We start from the raw sequence: 12772 nt of genomic DNA, 5'->3' as shown, positions 1-12772 counted from the left end.
ATTGAACTACTGGGTATTTACAGTAAAGATGCAGGTGTAGTGAAATGACATGACACCTACACTCCAGTGCTCATAGTGGCAATGTCTACAATAGCAAAACTATGGAAGGATCCAAGATGTCTTTCAACAGATGAATGGATAAAGAAAATATAGTATATAAACACAATGGAATATTATTCAGCCATCAGAAAGGATGGATACTACCATTTACATCAACGTGGATGGAACTGGAGAGTATTATGCTGAATTAAATAAGTCAGTTGGAGAAAGTCAATTATTATGTGGTTTCACTCATACATGGAATATAAGAAATAGTGCAAGGGACCATAAGAGAGGGCAGGTGGGGGGAACTGAGTGGAGGAAAATTAGAGAGGAAGACAAGCCATGAGAGACTCCTGACTCTGGGAAATAAAGAGTTGTGGAAGGGGAGGTGGAGAGGAGATAGGGTAACTGGGTGATGGGCATTAAAGAGGGCACATGATATGATGAGCACTGGGTATTATGCTCTATGTTGGCAAATTGAATTTAAAGGGGAAAAAAAAGCTCTAAATTTGATATTACCAATGTCTTTATAAAAACAGGAAAATTTGGACACACAGACACAGACATACAAGGGAAAGCCTGTTGAACAGGGGGGCAGAGATCAGACTGATGCATCTACAAGCCAAGAAAGCCAAGAGTTGCAGGGAATCACCAGAAGCTAGGAGAGAAGTGTGAGAACAGATGAGGTTTACCCTCAGAGCTTCTGAAAGGAATAATTCCTACTGACACCTTGATTTTGGACTTCTAGCCTCCAGACCTGTAAGAGAATAAATTTCTGTTGTTTTTAAGCCACCCAGTTTGTGGCAACTTGTTACAGCAATCACAGAAGTAAATATTTAGGAAGTAAATAGAAAAGGAAGAAACAGAACCCCCCCAAATTGGTTATTTGACTTACTAAAATATTTAAACATTTGCCTGTAAAGAAACATAAAACCAAAGTTTAAAAAAAGCAAGAACTGAGAGAAATTAACCATGTATTTGAAACATTTATGTCATATACATGGTTAATATCCTTAGTATACAGAGAATATATAAAATGAGCAAGCAACCATTACAAAGTTGTGGCAAAGATCTGAATAGACAATTAATGAAAGAAACAAAGATGCACAATAAATATATGAATACATAATCCATATCCCTAATAACTATGAAAAAATGAGAAACTACTTTTATCTACAAAATTTGAAATTAATAGCAAAAATGTGCATGACATTGTTCTAAGCACATTACATATTGCCAGCTCATTTATTATTTACAACAACCCCATGAGCTAATAGGGTTATTGTTAGATAATATTATCTTCATGTCATAAAGGAAAAAAAAGCCATAAATTTAGCAAGAATATACTGAAATGGCCATCCTCATATATTACAGACTGAGGGCTAATTTGGCAAATTTTGTTTTAAACACAAGCATATCTTTTTTTTTTAACACAAGCATATCTTTTAATGCAAGAATTCCCTTTATAGGAAGTTGTCCTTAAAAAACATAAAAGGAACAAGGTGTTAACAGATATTATCTCTGTGTAATTAAGGTGTATCTTTATACTCTTTTGTACATTCTTTATATTTTTCTGTTTTCCAGATTTTTAAATTTCTAACGTATAGCCTGTGAATTGTATCCCTTAGTTTGGCAGTGCTCAACTTGACAGCCCTGATGATTTTTAAAAAGCAGATGAGAATTTCTGGCTGTAGATAATTGACAATTTTCCTTGTGTTACTGAGAAATCAGATATGGCAGATGGGGAGCTGGAGGGGGATGGGGAGATATAAGCTTTATGATAGAACACTTTGTCTTCCCCGTAAAGGAGTCACAGCCACATAAAAATTATTTGATACTATTTTTATTCATCCTAAGTAAGTATTGGTTAAAATGTTTTTATCAGTTTTTAGGTGGAAAATTGGAAGTACATATTGTTTGCCTTACCTAGTATTCAAAAACTGACCTTAAAGTCAGTGCTGTGGCCTGTTTCCAGCAAGGATGTATGAACTCATGGCATATGTTATCATACATACCTTTTATCCAACTTATTTCCTTATTTTTATTTTCTCTTTGATTTTTTTCCCTTGATTTATTTCAAATGTATTTTATGATACCATCTTGGATGCTTCTTTATAGACCTTCTTAAATCTTTTCTTAGAATACAGCACAGTGTGAATAAAAATGTATTATATTATTTTTTAAAAAAACTTCAAGGCAATAATCATTAGAAAACTGTGGAGAAAACAGTAACCATTTTTCTAGACATCTAGAATTTTAAAGAGGAAATAAAACAAATATGTAAACTAGTTACATTAAGATAAAACAAAAACTAGTATAAGTGACTTTTAAATAAATGTAACGTGAATGTTTTAAATGATCACCAAGAAGCAAAGAAAGGTGAATTGTGTCATATTTTGTGTGCTATACTGTTGTAAACCCGCTTAAACTCTGGGTTCCTAGGGTTGCCCCTTTCTTTTAATGGCTACATTTCGGAGATAGGTAATCATATGCTGAATCTCCATGGCTAAGTGTTTGATTTATTATTAGTTTTGATTTGAGAATATTCTGTGCATGCAGTCAAAAAGGCACAAATGAAACAATGACATTTGGAAAGCAGTAAAACCTGAGGGTAAGAGTTCAGAAGAAATTAAATATGCCCTGTCAGCTACTAAAAACAAATAAAAATTAAAAAGCCCAAATGCACTTGGAAAAGTTCAAAAAGTAGAGTTTCACATGTCTGAAGAGGAAATAAATCATTTTATTCAATATGGCCTACATCAGGTGGCCTGGGATATCATATACAGTTTTACACTTACCAAAGAGAAACATCAATACCTTGGCTAGAATTCAAAGGCACCCAAAGAAATCAACCAGATGATAAAAGGATAAGAGGATTGAGTCTATGAAGAGAGATTAGAGAAAATTAATGTGTTCAACAAAGAGTAAAAGAAGAGAGAGGATCGAGGCTTTTCCTTAAATACTTGAAAAAAAGTACCACAAACGAGAAGTTGGAGCCTCCCAACAGGAGCAAGAAGGTAACAGGGACTTATCCAGAAGTCTCTGTAGACAGAGTGCCCAGAGCTCAAGGTACTGTTAGAGACCTACAGAAATGTTTTAACTTCTTTCAGAAATCAGAAGAAAAAAAGAATATTATCATAATAAATATATCAAAATGGATCAAGCCTGGGTTGTATTCATCTTTATGCCAACACATTCATAAAACATAATTTTCAATGTGTTTTTATGGAGGAAGGAGCCTACAATGACAAAAAGTGGCCAGGGCCCATGAAAGTCAGAATGTGGCCTTGGCAAATTTTAAACAAAGTATTGGATCAAATTCATCTCCATGGCCGGCTGTTGAGTGTTACTCCCAGATGATCTGGGGGGCCCGCAAAAAGGCGTCCTGAGTTGAGGCTAGGAAGAAGAGACTCATTTTCTGCATCTATGAAATTCTGATTGCATTGTCTTGATATCTCCCTATGTGTAAAATACTCATATAATTAATGCTCACGATAATGCTCTGAGGTAGGATTTGTATTTCTCTTTTACAGATGAGAAAATTGAAATTCAAAAGATGCCATAACTCACTAAGGTTAGAGATGGAGCCATCGTCACACCTGATATTGTGACTCTAAGCAGCTTATGTTCTTTTTGTTGCCCAGTTAACATGGTCCCACAACCCAAAACTGGAAAATCAAACAGATATAATTTCCAGCCACCTCCACACACCCTCCTCATCACTCCACCAAGGCCCTTCCTAGACTCATAATCCAACAGTTATGTCATTTTGTTAGCTACATCTTAAATAATTAGTTATGCCATAACACACACATTTGCAAGTTCAAATTTTCTTTGGTGTGGTTTATAACAAGAAAAGAGGCTCTTTCGGTAAGTTATCTTACTGGATCAATCTGCTTCTTTTAAAGGTTTGATCTCATTGATATAAACTTATGTGATACATAGTTTTCTAAAAAAAAATGTGTGTATACTCCTGGTGAGTGGAATGGAGAAATGATGTTGGGTGATCAAAGGTCATTTTCAAAACAAGGATATCTATTTAAAACCAGATCTTCTAGTTAGGCCAAAACATATGTAGCAATTTATACTTTGAAATTAGAATTTTTTAGAATTTATTCGAGGAGAGAGACCTCCAGGGAGTTGATAGATATGTTTGTGGATTATCACATTCCTTGGTATTTCTTGCTGTGTAGGTGTAGGCTATTGGAATTTCTGAATCAGAGAAAGTGACTTTTATTAAGAGAAATGGAGAAATTTTTATTCTACAGAATTCTTCTTAGGCAGAACGTTATATATTCTTAGAAAAAAAAAACCCACTTGGATGAACTTCTTAGTATGAAAGATGAGATCCTAATGGGCCAATACATTGCTTTATAAAGCAAGGGGATCTTTTTACCTGGAGGGCCCTTTGCTTATGTGCCATGCTGCTTTTGAGTGACTATGTTTGGCATGGAAGATGGGCAGAGTTGAAGGACTTTGCACAGAAGATGATGGAGTAATTTGAAATTTCCAGAAGATCCAGAGGGAGGGCAGAAAATCCAGGTAGGATGGTTAAAAAGGAGAGGGAGGAATGTCTAAGAAGAGCACTTAGGAGATGATTTTATATTAATTTTTAAGTTGCTTGCTATGGAGTTTGCAAAGCAAACCTTTCCCTCAAAGTCTTCAATAAAGTCTATATATCTCAATAATGCTTTTGAGAGGGTGGATTCTTTTCAAGGAATTCCAAAAGGTGCTGAGTTATGAATCAGGGTTGGCCTAAGGAAAGCCAGAGACCGCAGGCCTGGAGGCAAGAGTTGGGGCTTAGGAGAGAAACATCTGGGTTCCATTTAAGTTTTGCTCCAAAGTCAATACCACATGCTGGGAAAAGCAAAAGCATCTATATCCCTGCCCAGCACTGAATATAGAAGGAAATTAGTGTTTCTGACAGGAAAATTGCTTAAAAGGTCAAGATACCTCTTTCCCTAACATTCTAAAAATGAAAAACCAAAATATACTAAAGATATCCATTTTCCTGTAGTGTTTTTATTTTTAATCATCAGTGTTACAATCATAGAAATCCTATTGTTATCACTTCATTTTTTTTGACTGCAAAGATTTCTACTGCAATAAGTTTAATTCAATGATTCAAATCAATGTTGTTGATCAATACTGATTCTCACCAGTGACCCTTATTGTCATTAATTATAATAATAAAGATCTTATCATCTTATTAATCTTTTGGGGGAATAGCTACTCTCAATGAAATACTGATATGACTGGGACAGATGATATAATAATTTTCCTCTAAGTGACTGAGTTACATTCCTTGCTGTGATGCACAAATGTTTTCCACACTTGCTTCTATTATTTAGCAGTGTACTTAAATTTTTTTTTTGTTCTTTAAGCAATCCAGTTTGTGGTGCTTTGTTATGACAGCCTAGCAGACTAATACTGTTACATATTTAGAACACTGAGATTCATCCAGATAAATTAGTTGATTTTTTAAAAATTGAAGTATAACTAACATACAATGTTATATTCGTTGCAGGTGTATAATATGTTGACTCCACAGTTCTATACGTTACTCAATGACCACCACAACAAGTGTTCTTTCTATACCAACTGTTTCACAAAATCAAAGTTGTTTATTTAGTCCTTTATGTTTTCCTTAGAAACACAGCAGACTGTGTTGGGAATATTGGTAAGACCACTCTGAATAGGTTTGTGCAGACAAAGTAAACAATTCATAGACACATATAATCTTGGTAATCCATGTGTTCCCAGTCCCTCCTTTTTTCTTTAGGTAGCTCATCTTTATGAGAATTACTTCAGATTTTCACTTCCTTTATTTTACAAAGCAGCCAAGAAGATAGTTGAGTTTTAGCATGTAATCTCTGGAGCTCTGTTTGCTTTCCTGCAATGACCTGGAACCACTGGGTCACATCTAATTAATATGTTGTTGGCAGAACACACTAAACAGAAGTTGTCAAAACCAGATGATTAAAGGTTTAGATTCGGGGTTGAATTACATGTGCTACTTCCAAGAGTTACTGCAAGTAATATGTAACTGCTTCAAGCCTACAAGGTCTAAGGCTATTAAAAAACCACACACACAAACACACACACATACACACGCACACACAAAATTCATTAGTGGATTTTAAAAAAATAATAGAATACATTGCCAGCAAGTATTTTTAAGTGGAATTTCTTTTAATACTGTCAAGTAACCTATATTTGAGATTCCATAAATTTGACACCTCTTCCCTTAAAAACCAAGAGAAGTGTGAGTTGAAATATTTTTCCCAATCATTTTGACCTAGAAGTTTTGATAAGAAAAGTGGACTTTAGGGGCTTATATTTTTCGAATTGACTGTCGACATTAATGAAGCTCACTGCGTAAGCCGGGCTTTTTCACTTATCCAATGTAAACATACTCCTAGCCTAGTATCTTTGCAAATTTTACACTATATTTGCCAACCATAAAATCTCTGCAAACATTGGACAGGATCACCTCTTGCTACCTGGTAACAATGTTTATAAATGTATTTATTCAGATAAGATGGCCAAGTACATTTCAAAAATATTTCTTTTTTTTTTAAGATTTTATTTATTTATTCATGAGAGACACAGAGAGAGAGAGGGAAGCAGAGAGAGAAGCAGGCACCATGCAGGGGGCCCGATGCAGGACCGATCCCGGGTCTCCAGGATCACGCTCTGGGCCCACCCACAGCAGGCACTAAACCACTGAGCCACCCAGTGATCCCTAAAATATATTTCTTAAAAGGAATCTCAGAAATATTTTTTTGCAAGCTGAAATCTTCATTCCTTGTTCTTCATTCCATAGATGCTGCCAATGACCAGATTTGTATAAGAATGATGAAGAGAGGGATCCCTGGGTGGCACAGCGGTTTGGCGCCTGCCTTTGGCCTAGGGCGCGATCCTGGAGACCCGGGATCGAGTCCCACGTCGGGCTCCCTGTATGGAGCCTGCTTCTCCCTCTGCCTATGTCTCTGCCTCTCTCTCTCTCTCTCTGTGTGCCTATCATAAAAAAAAAAAAAAAAAAAAAAAAAAAGAATGATGATGAAGAGAGGGTCTGAGTCTGTTAGCCATACAATTTTTAATTGTCCAAGTTCATTTCTTTAGAATACTTTCATAAGATATGTGAATGTAACTGAGTCAAAGTGTTTTGTTTTTTTTTTTTAAACCTCATTACCTTTCTGATTCACATATGACTTAGTGTCAGTGGGATCATGTTATTTTCACTTTCTTCTCTGCCCACTACCTGGACAGTGGGTAAGTTCTAAATTCCTTCTAAATTCTAAATTCCTTCCATTTACTTACGGCTCATTCGAAGCAATTTTGCTCTTGATTCTATAGTGCGGGCTTCTTCTGACTCTGATCTGTTGGGTAGTGGAGCTGATTTGGACTCTGTTCTAAGACAATCCCCTAAGATTTTACCAGTGACTGGAATTCAGTTCTTCCAACATGCCTTATCCTTGACCCTTACCCATTTGGAGATTTGAAGCTGGGGCCAGTCCCATGTGAATCCTCAGAGTTGTTCCTCAACCATGTTCTTATGAGCAATGCTTTAATCTAGACTTCTTCCCCACAAAGAGTGAGTGTCCTTCTCTCCTGCCAACGTGATTTGCCACTTGGAGCCAGTCTTGTTCCTGCTCCTTTAGCATAGTCACTGATGGAACTCTTGGTGACAGATTGAGGTGGACCCAGTTTGATATTCTGCTGTGAGCTAGTGCTGCAGAATACAGATCCTTCCTCTGATTCAGGTATTAGCTTCCTTAATCCAGAATCAAGTCATTGGATTCTTTCTGTATTTTTACTGGTGTTGAAACAAACAAATAAAAATACCCTCCTCTGGTATGCAGTTTAAAGGCTTAGAAGTGGTGAGAAGGATATATTTGACACTGTGAAATTCTGAATTTTAAAGGGAAGTACAACTGAAAAATTTGCAAAAGTCTAACCTGTTACTAAAAATATATAATAAATATCAGCAACTTTTAGAAACTTGGCAATTCCCAATAAATGACTATAGCAGATGGTTTTATAATTTGCTTAGTCACTTTTATTAACGTTCATAGTTGGCAGCTAATCTGGTTATTAATCTTAACTTTGCCACCACGTGTGTATTTATATATTCTTTAATTTATGACTACATGACTATAACTTTCATATTCATATGCAATATTATTAAAAGCAAAAAAAAAATCAAACTCAGAAGCAATCAGGTGGTAATTCTACTTAGCATAAAAAATGGTTTTGACAAATACTATAAACTATTCCTCTTGAATTAAGCCATAGATGTTCACAGGAGACTACTCATGAGATTTATTGAAGCAGATAATTCCATTATATTAGTATAGAAATAGCAACAGGAAAAGGGGACAAAAGTTCCCATCAAAAAATGCATGGTGAAATTGCAGAACTTTTGTGTATATTTTTGTCCAGAAATAGATTTTGAAGATTATTTACAAATCTTGTAAATGCCTTTATTTGCAAAAGATGAACTGTATAAATTGTTTCACATCATGAAATACTACAACATATTTTTCTTTAGAATAGGATCCCTTGACTACAGGAAACTAATGGTAATTGGATCCCCAACTTGGCTCACCCTTCCCTTTTTGGTTTCTGTCTTCTGAATATATTCTGATTTGCTTTGGTCTCAAAATATAGCACTTACAACCTAACCCAGTTCTCCCAAGCATGGGGGAGAAACTGATCTGTCTTCTTCCTTTCTTCTTTCCTTCCTTCTCATTTTCCATCTTTCCTTTCTACCCTTTCCCCTTCCACTCTTCCTTTGGCAAATACTGGGAATATAATCTCTATCTGGCACTGTATTAGGTCCTGGAGATAAAAATGAACAAAAGAAAACATGGCCTCTGCTTTCATAGAGCTTATAATCCAGTGAAGGATATAGAGAGGAACAAACAGTCTCACAAATAAATGTAAAATTGCATCTGTGACAAGTCCTAAGGAAAGGTATACAGTCTTATGAACCTGTAATAGGGGGATTTGAGCTAATCAGGGAGATCAAAAAGGCTTCTTTTGTTTTGAGCAAGATGCTTGAGGGAGGATAAAGCTAATAGGGTGACGAGAAGACAGAGAATCATCTCAGGCGAGGAAGCAAGCATATGCAGTAGAGGTGGGTAGTAAGGACCTTCGTGAAGGTGTGAGGAATGGAAAGAAGTCCAACACAAATGGAACAAGGAAGGGGATGCCTATCAGCAGGAATGAAGAAAGTGCCAGATCATGCAGGATCTTTGAGACCCTATTTTATCTCAAGCTTAACACAACAAATGGAAAACCATGAGGAGTTTTATTTTTTTTTCCATGAGGAGTTTTAAACAGGAGGAGATGAAATTTTAATTTTTGAAAGATTACAGGGAACAGTGGATTGGGAAGACACCAGAATATATGCACATGGATCAGTAAAAAGACTTGGGAACAGATAATGCCAAGGTGGCCTGTGGTAACAGGCAAGAAGACAATGGAATTGAGAACTATTTAGAAGGAAAATTGGCAAAACTTGATAATGGATCATATAAAGTGGGGAAGGGGAGGATTAGATAAAGGTGAGAGATTCATAGACTTACAGGTTCTATCTGATGTGACTGGAGGGGTGCCGTGCCATTCACTGAGGTGGGAGACATTGGAAGAGGGCCAGATTTGTGAGGAAAGATTAGGAGTACAGTTTTGTAAGAAGAGTCATTGAAAAGTGCACAAGGAAACATCAAGTAGAAGGTTTGATTATGTGTGTCTGGAGCTCAGGTGGTGATATGAATTTGTGAGTCTTCTGCATATAGACGGTAATTGAATCCATATGGAAGAACATCAAATAAAAAGAGGAAAGCCCAGAGCCCTGAACCTAGAACTCAATAATTAATAGCCCTTGAGAATAAAATGCAAAGAAAGACAGAGAAAGGAGCAGCTAGCAAGGTGGGAGGAAAAACCTAGAGGATGTTGAGGTGTCCACAGGAAATCAGTGTTTCCTTTTAGAGGGAGGGCCAGTGGTTGAGTGCTACTAAGTTAAGAATAGGAAGCATCCTTCTAGTTGATTCATATAAACTTACTGCCAGTTAAAATACTTAAATGCTTTTCAGATGTAAACAAACAACCCCAAGATCTCAATAGCTTAATGGAATCAAGATTTATTCTCCCTCACATCCTATTCCAGGGAGATTTGAATTGTTCACTTCAAAGAGGTGACTAAGGGAATATGCTGCTTTCATCTCATGGCTCCTCCAACTTGTCATTTCATGGTCTCCCTAGTATCATCCTGCTGAGGACAGGAGGCAGGGAGTGTGTGGGGGGAAGCACACCTGATCTTTGGCTTCCTCATTTTAGAAGTGACATATGTCACTCTCACTCACATTCACTCACTGACTGTCAGAGTCCGTCAGTGGCAAAGCTAATTACAGGGTAGCTGGGAAATATAAAAGAGCCAAAGTCAGACCAGTGAACATTTACAAACCCCATGACCCATACCTTGCCCGTAAACAGTTGAAGTTTGGGATCCAGGTGCAGGACCTTGAATCGACCACCATTCAGTCTCAGTGTTGGATTTCATCATTTTAGCCCAGTAGGCCTTTTTATTTTATTTATTTTATTTTTTTAAAGATTTTATTTATTTATTCATGAGCAACACAGCAGAGAGGAGAGAGAGAAAGAGGCAGAGACACAGGCAGAGGGAGAAACAGGCTCCATGCAGGGAGCCCGACGTGGGACTCGATCCCAGGTCTCCAGGATCAGGCCCTGGGCTTAAGGCGGCGCTAAACCCCTGAGCCACCCCGGCTGCCCCCAGTAGGCCTTTTTAGAGTTTGATTCTGAAATCTTGCATTTCCTCCTTTGCTTGAAGTTATTAAACACTTTGATCAGCATCCATTTTATGGTTTTATCCAATTATGGGATAAACTTTTTAGTTGAACAGGGCTAACAACTGAGTCCCATCTGAAATGTGTCTTGTGGTACTCCAGGTAGGTTTGAACCTACCCTTCAGCATCCCTGGTGCTGTTCAACCAGATAGGGGTTGCTCAATTGGACTAGCATTTGTAGATAATAAATAGTAAGAAGAATATTCTCCTAACATCAAGTTAAGATGTTTTTCAAAGTTAAATTAGAAAATAAATACATATGAAAATAAGATTGTCTTTCTGTCATAAGTAATCTGTGAATAAACACCTGAGGTATCTAGAGAAACCCCTATTTATGATAAATAGGGCATGAGCCTCTATAGGGAATGTGCTATAAAAACAAAAGAATATGCTATAGTCTAAATGTTTGAATCCCTCCCTGGCTAAATTTATATGTTGAAATCTCATGCCCAACATGATGTGGTCTTAGGAACTGTGGCCTTTGAGAGGTGATTAAGTCATAAGGACAGAAACCTTATGAGGAAATTAGTGCCCATGTGAAAGAGGCCCAAGAAAACTCCCTTGGCCCCTTTCCTACCCTATAAGGATGCAGCAAAAGATGCTGCTTATGAACCAGAAAGTGGGCCCTCACAAGTCACCAAATCTGCTGGTATCTTGATCTTGCACCTGCCAGCCTCCAGAATGGTGAAAAATAAATTTCTGTTGTTTATAAGCTACCAAATCTCTGGTATTTTGTTATAGCAACCCGAATGGACTAAGAATCAATATATTTATTGTCCAAACTTGGTATAAATACTAAATTGCAAGAAAGAATGTGGTCACGGAGGGAGCAGATGTTCGTGTGCTGGTGAAAAGTGCCAGGGAGCATAGACATTTATTCTGTGTGCCTCCAGCCCTAACCTAACCTAACCTGAATGCCTAACTGAGCATTCAGTCCTTCAGGCAGGTATAGCCAGATGTACATGAGTACAGTCTTGTGGCAGGCATCAGACAGACAAGAAATAAAACAGGGGGCACCTAGGTCTTCGTAACTTTGGTGTAAATAATATGGGGATGAGGAGCACAGCATAGGGAATATAGTCAATAATACTGTAATAACTTTGCTATAGTGACAGATGGCAACTAGACTTATTGATGGGATCATTTTGTAATGTACAAAAATAATGAATTGCTATGATGAACATCTAAAACCAATAGGATACTGTATGTCAATTATATTTCAGTAAGAAAAAAAATTTATAAGAGGAATTATGGTTTCATGGGTCAAGAGTTTCTGGTTGGGATGGTGAAAAAGTACTAGAGAGAGAGAGTGGTGATGGTTGTTTAATAATGTGAATTGCTGGGCAGTCTGGGTGGCTCAGCCATTTAGCGTCGCCTTCAGCCCAGGGCGTGATCCCGGAGTCCCGGGATCGAGTCCCAAGTCAGGCTCCCTGCATACAGCCTGCTTCTCCCTCTGCCTGTGGCTCTGCCTCTCTTTCTCTCTCTGTGTCTCTCATGAATAAATAAATAAAACCTTTAAAAAAATAATGTGAATCACTGAATGTCGCTGAACCGTACACTTAAAAGTGATTAAAATGACAAACTTTATGTTATGTGTATTTTACCAAAATTAAAAAAAAAAAAGAAAAAATGATGGATCTGGAACTCAGATGTGAGATTCTTATGGCACGGACACGGTTGAAATGTCCTCTGCCTGCTGCTACTCCCTTTCCTCAACCCTAGACTATATGAGGACAGTGAACTTCAAGTTCTGGGTCCCTCCAACCCAACAGAATCCACACTTCTCATCATCTGCTGAGATGACAGGGTGTGTCTCTGTGAGGACCAGGGAAGAACCCAGAGCCACATCCACTTGTTCC

General features: G+C 37.3%; 1 long non-coding RNA gene across 1 annotated transcript in view; it reads left to right on the top strand.

Annotated features, from left to right (window-relative positions):
* Nucleotides 1-12772, top strand: part of LOC144317080 (uncharacterized) — a 122774-nt gene that overhangs the window by 94965 nt on the left and 15037 nt on the right. The gene's annotated exons all lie outside the window — the stretch shown is intronic.

Source organism: Canis aureus, chromosome 7 (genome assembly GCF_053574225.1).
Source record: "Canis aureus isolate CA01 chromosome 7, VMU_Caureus_v.1.0, whole genome shotgun sequence".
Classification (NCBI taxonomy): Eukaryota; Metazoa; Chordata; class Mammalia; order Carnivora; family Canidae; genus Canis; species Canis aureus.
This window is presented reverse-complemented; position numbering and strand designations above follow the sequence as displayed.